The 6,000-nt window shown below is 40.5% G+C and overlaps 1 pseudogene; it reads left to right on the top strand.

Moving 5' to 3' along the window:
• LOC138955525 (mucin-2-like) overlaps positions 1-5,792 on the top strand; it is a 29,092-nt pseudogene extending 23,300 nt beyond the window's left edge.
• Positions 5,793-6,000: the final 208 nt, after the last annotated feature.

Genomic DNA, 6,000 nt, shown 5'->3' on the forward strand with positions numbered 1-6,000 from the left:
GATGGGATTGTCGTATTTCAAACGAGGTGATTTGCTTGCACAGTCAGCGTTGACCATCTCACAACACATCTGTTATGTGGATTATCGTGCGACGTTCGAGTCGGGGGCAAGGAATCGCAGGAAGCAAAGATGAGTCTTTTTCCATTGTCACCTTTCTTTCCGGTTGTTGGTGCATATAATATTGTGCGGACAAAATGATGCGACGGCGAGTGTTTTTTGCCTCCAAGATTTTGTGGTGTGGGTATTGTTTTGCTCGTTTCATACCCACACCAAAACCTGAAACACACCCCACCCCACCCTCCCCCTCCCTCACAATCAGTCCATGAACACAAACACTGACACACACAAATTAATGATCAAGTTACCCCCCTCCCAACCCTTCACTTGCACACCTGCAACGCAGACGATCATATTATTGATTAAATATTCATATAGGTCAGTGTTGGGTTTTTTGTTCTTGTTTGTGTTATTGCAGAATCGGTTTTCTCTTATTGCTACACGTGTCTCTTCATTACATTTCACCATCGCCCTACCACCCTGCCCCTCTCGGTATTCCACCCCTCGGTTTTCAGTGGTAAATATTGGTAATCGAATATTGAAGCTACGTTGAGTCAAAGGTCACAGAAGATTTGCATCGTGCAGCACTGCACGAATTGGGTCAAAGGACACAAACGATTTGCGTCGTGCCGCGAAGGAAAGATAATCGCGATCTTGTTTCTCATTGCCTCTCTGTTTTTCATTTGACTTGTCATTCTGCTTGCTCGGCTTTGTCAGATGTCTTCATTTCTTGTTGCTATGTTCTTTGCTTTTTTATTATTATTTTTTTATTTGCGCTTAGTTTATCGATACAACGTCTTGTGCACGGGTCAAAATGTGTGTGTCAGGGGTCAATTGGTTTGACTTAAACTTGACGTTCGTGTTTCTCCAAACAGAGATACACGCACTCCATGACTTTGTGAGAAGATAACACATATCGATAGGTTTCATTTGTTTGCGATAAAGCATAAATGTATGACCTTTGATGAGGTAGTTTTGTTTTTTGTTTACATTTGCCAGTTTGCCAGTTCGTATTTGGAACTTGGCGAAGCAGTGTCGTCTGTTTAGGTCTGGGGAAACGCCAATGAAAAGAGCCGAAGAATCCTCGAGCGTTTCTATTGGGTTTGCTTTTGATTATCCATGTAATAGGGCTTCCTGCAACTATGGTAACCGGGGATTTATTCCCCGGGGAACATGACATTTATTTCCCAGGTGCTTGTGAATGAAAACTCGTGAAAATGATGACAAGAGTAGTTATTTGTATCAGATAAGAAATGTTCATTTGAGGAAAATGTTCGCACGTTTCAGATTTGGTATGTCACCCTTAAATAACCACTGTCTACAGTATAAACCCAATGTGAATAACGTAGACAGACTCTGCCCTTTGTTCTCAGATGATACACTTGAAACGGAAGTTCACTTTTTACTTGTTTTTTCCCGCATAATAAGATCAGAGTTGAATGAATAGCCTCAACGTATTATCGGAACCCATCCATGTTTAGCATGTGTCCACTATTATCCTCTACTCGCTTGTATTACGTCACCAGTCTTGTTATGGACCGGAGGCCTAACAAATAAAATGTCTGACTTCTCTCTCTCTCTCTCTCTCTCTCTCTCTCTCTCTCTCTCTCTCTCTCTCTCTCTCTCTCTCTCTCTCTCTCTCTCTCTCTCTCTCTCTCTCTCTCTGAACGCTGTCACTTTACAAGATGTGAAGCAGATGATTGGCACACAAATAAGATTCAGAAGAAATGAAATCAGTCTGCAAGGATTCAACACACAAAAACAATTCAGTGTGAAAAATAGGACGAAAATTAACAAACTTCGTCCGACCCCCAACCCCATCCCCATGACCGTAGTCCGCCGCTCGTGCAAAACGCAGTGAAACTGACGAGCCTGTTTAGCGCGGTAGTGGTTTCGCTGTGCTGCATAGCACGCTTTTCTTTACCTCTCTTCGTTTTAACTTTCTGAGCGTGTTTTGAATCCAAAAATATCATATCTATATGTTTTTGGAATCAGGAACCGACAATGAATAAGGTGAAATTGTTTTAAATCGATTTCGGAAATTTAATTTTGATCATAATTTTTATATTATTAATTTTCAGAGCTTGTTTTTAATCCGAATAAAACATATTTATATGTTTTTGGAATCAGAAAATACTGAAGAATAAGATGAACGTAAATTTATTACAATTTTCAGATTTTTAATGACTAAAGTCATCAATTAATTTTTAAGCCACCAAGCTGAAATGCAATACCAAAGTCCGGCCTTCGTCGAAGATTGCTTTACAAAAATTTCAATCAATTTGATTGAAAAACAAGTCGCGTAAGGCGAAAATACAATATTTAGTCAAGTAGCTGTCGAACTCACAGAATGAAACTGAACGCAATGCCATTTTTCAGCAAGACCGTATACTCGTAGCATCGTCAGTCCACCGCTCATGGCAAAGGCAGTGAAATTGACAAGAAGAGCGGGGTAGTAGTTGCGCTAAGAAGGATAGCACGCTTTTCTGTACCTCTCTTTGTTTTAACTTTCTGAGCGTGTTTTTAATCCAAACATATCATATCTATATGTTTTTGGAATCAGGAACCGACAAGGAATAAGATGAAAGTGTTTTTAAATTGATTTCGACAATTTAATTTTGATAATAATTTTTATATATTTAATTTTCAGAGCTTGTTTTTAATCCGAATATAACATATTTATATGTTTTTGGAATCAGCAAATGATGGAGAATAAAATAAAGGTAAATTTGGATCGTTTTATAAATTTTTAATTTTTTTTACAATTTTCAGATTTTTAATGACCAAAGTCATTAATTAATTTTTAAGCCACCAAGCTGAAATGCAATACCGAAGTCCGGGCTTCGTCGAAGATTACTTGACCAAAATTTCAACCAATTTGGTTGAAAAATGAGGGCGTGACAGTGCCGCCTCAACTTTCACGAAAAGCCGGATATGACGTCATCAAAGACATTTATCAAACAGATGAAAAAAACGTTCGGGGATTTCATACCCAGGAACTCTCATGTCAAATTTCATAAAGATCGGTCCAGTCGTTTAGTCTGAATCGCTCTACACACACACACACACACACACACACACACACACACACACACACACACACACACACACATACACCACGACCCTCGTTTCGATTCCCCCTCGATGTTAAAATATTTAGTCAAAACTTGACTAAATATAATGAGGGTGTGACAGTGCCGCCTCAACTTTTACAAAAAGCCGGATTTGACGTCATTAAAGACATTCATTCAAAAAATGAAAAAAACATCTGGGGATATCATACCCAGGAACTCTTACGTAAAATTTCATAAAGATCGGTCCAGTAGTTTACTCTGAATCGCTCTACACACACACACACACACACACACACACACACACACACACACACACACACACACACACACACACACACACACACACACACACACACACACACACACACACATACACCACGACCCTCGTCTCGATTCCCCCTCTATGTTAAAACATTTAGTCAAAACTTGACTAAATGTAAAAACGGACAGAGAGCATCCGAACCCCCCAACAGATTAGTGACACAAACCCCCAACAGATTAGTGACACAAACCCCCAACAGATTAGTGACAAAACCCCCAACAGATTAGTGACAAAACCCCCAACAGATTAGTGACAAAACCCACAACAGATTAGTGACAAAAAAAACCCAACAGATTAGTGACAAAAACCCACAACAGATTAGTGACACAAACCCCCAACAGATTAGTGACAAAACCCCCAACAGATTAGTGACACAAACCCCCAACAGATTAGTGACACGAACCCCCAACAGATTAGTGACAAAACCCCCAACAGATTAGTGACAAAACCCCCCAACAGATTAGTGACACAAACCCCCAACAGATTAGTGACACAAACCCCCCAACAGATTAGTGACACAAACCCCCAACAAATTAGTGACACAAACCCCCAACAGATTAGTGACAAAACCCCACAACAGATTAGTGACACAAACCCCCAACAGATTAGTGACACAAACCCCCAACAGATTAGTGACAAAACCCCACAACAGATTAGTGACACAAACCCCCAACAGATTAGTGACACAAACCCCCAACAGATTAGTGACACAAACCCCCAACAGATTAGTGACACAAACCCACAACAGATTAGTGACACAAACCCCCAACAGATTAGTGACAAAAACCCCAACAGATTAGTGACACAAACCCCCCAACAGATTAGTGACACAAACCCCCAACAGATTAGTGACACAAACCCCCAACTGATTAGTGACACAAACCCCCAACAGATTAGTGACAAAAAACCCCAACAGATTAGTGACAAAAACCCCAACAGATTAGTGACAAAACCCACAACAGATTAGTGACACAAACCCCCAACAGATTAGTGACAAAAACCCCAACAGATTAGTGACAAAACCCACAACAGATTAGTGACACAAACCCCCAACAGATTAGTGACACAAACCCCCAACAGATTAGTGACAAAAACCCCAACAGATTAGTGACAAAACCCACAACAGATTAGTGACACAAACCCCCAACAGATTAGTGACAAAAACCCCAACAGATTAGTGACAAAACCCCCCAACAGATTAGTGACATAAACCCCCAACAGATTAGTGACAAAAAAACCCAACAGATTAGTGACACAAACCCACAACAGATTAGTGACACAAACCCCCAACAGATTAGTGACATAAACCCCCAACAGATTAGTGACAAAAAACCCCAACAGATTAGTGACAAAACCCCCAGCAGATTAGTGACACAAACCCCCAACAGATTAGTGACAAAAACCCAACAGATTAGTGACAAAAACCCCAACAGATTAGTGACAAAAACCCCAACAGATTAGTGACAAAAACCCCCAACAGATTAGTGACAAAAAACCCCAACAGATTAGTGACATAAACCCCCAACAGATTAGTGACAAAAACCCACAACAGATTAGTGACACAAACCCCCAACAGATTAGTGACAAAAACCCCAACAGATTAGTGACAAAAAACCCCAACAGATTAGTGACAAAACCCCCAGCAGATTAGTGACACAAACCCCCAACAGATTAGTGACAAAAACCCAACAGATTAGTGACAAAAACCCCCAACAGATTAGTGACAAAAAAAACCCAACAGATTAGTGACAAAAACCCACAACAGATTAGTGACCAAAAAAACCCAACAGATTAGTGACAAAAACCCCCAACAGATTAGTGACACAAAACCCCAACAGATTAGTGACAAAAAACCCCAACAGATTAGTGACACAAAACCCCCAACAGATTAGTGACACAAAACCCACAACAGATTAGTGACAAAAAAACCACAACAGATTAGTGACACAAAACCCACAACAGATTAGTGACAAAACCCCACAACAGATTAGTGACACAAACCCCCAACAGATTAGTGACACAAACCCACAACAGATTAGTGACATAAACCCCCAACAGATTAGTGACAAAAACCCACAACAGATTAGTGACACAAACCCCCAACAGATTAGTGACAAAAAACCCCAACAGATTAGTGACATAAACCCCCAACAGATTAGTGACAAAAAACCCCAACAGATTAGTGACAAAAAACCCCAACAGATTAGTGACAAAAACCCACAACAGATTAGTGACAAAAACCCCAACAGATTAGTGACAAAACCCCCAACAGATTAGTGACAAAAACCCACAACAGTCAGACCATCAAACAAATAAGCAAACAAAGGAAAGTTGAATAAGGAATAAGAAAGATCGGGGTTAAAAACACACACACCATTAAACACAAACAGTAAAGTTAGAGTTGGAGTGCTGCAGTGAATTCAAACAAGAGAAATGCGGTTACCAGCTATAAACTAGACCGTGACTTTGCGTTGTGACTTTTGTACTGCGGGGTGACTTTCCTGCTCCTCTCTTCACGAGGACAATGCCAAAAGCCCCCCCCCCCCC

The sequence above is a fragment of the Littorina saxatilis genome, unplaced genomic scaffold (assembly GCF_037325665.1).
Source record: "Littorina saxatilis isolate snail1 unplaced genomic scaffold, US_GU_Lsax_2.0 scaffold_354, whole genome shotgun sequence".
Taxonomy (NCBI): Eukaryota; Metazoa; Mollusca; class Gastropoda; order Littorinimorpha; family Littorinidae; genus Littorina; species Littorina saxatilis.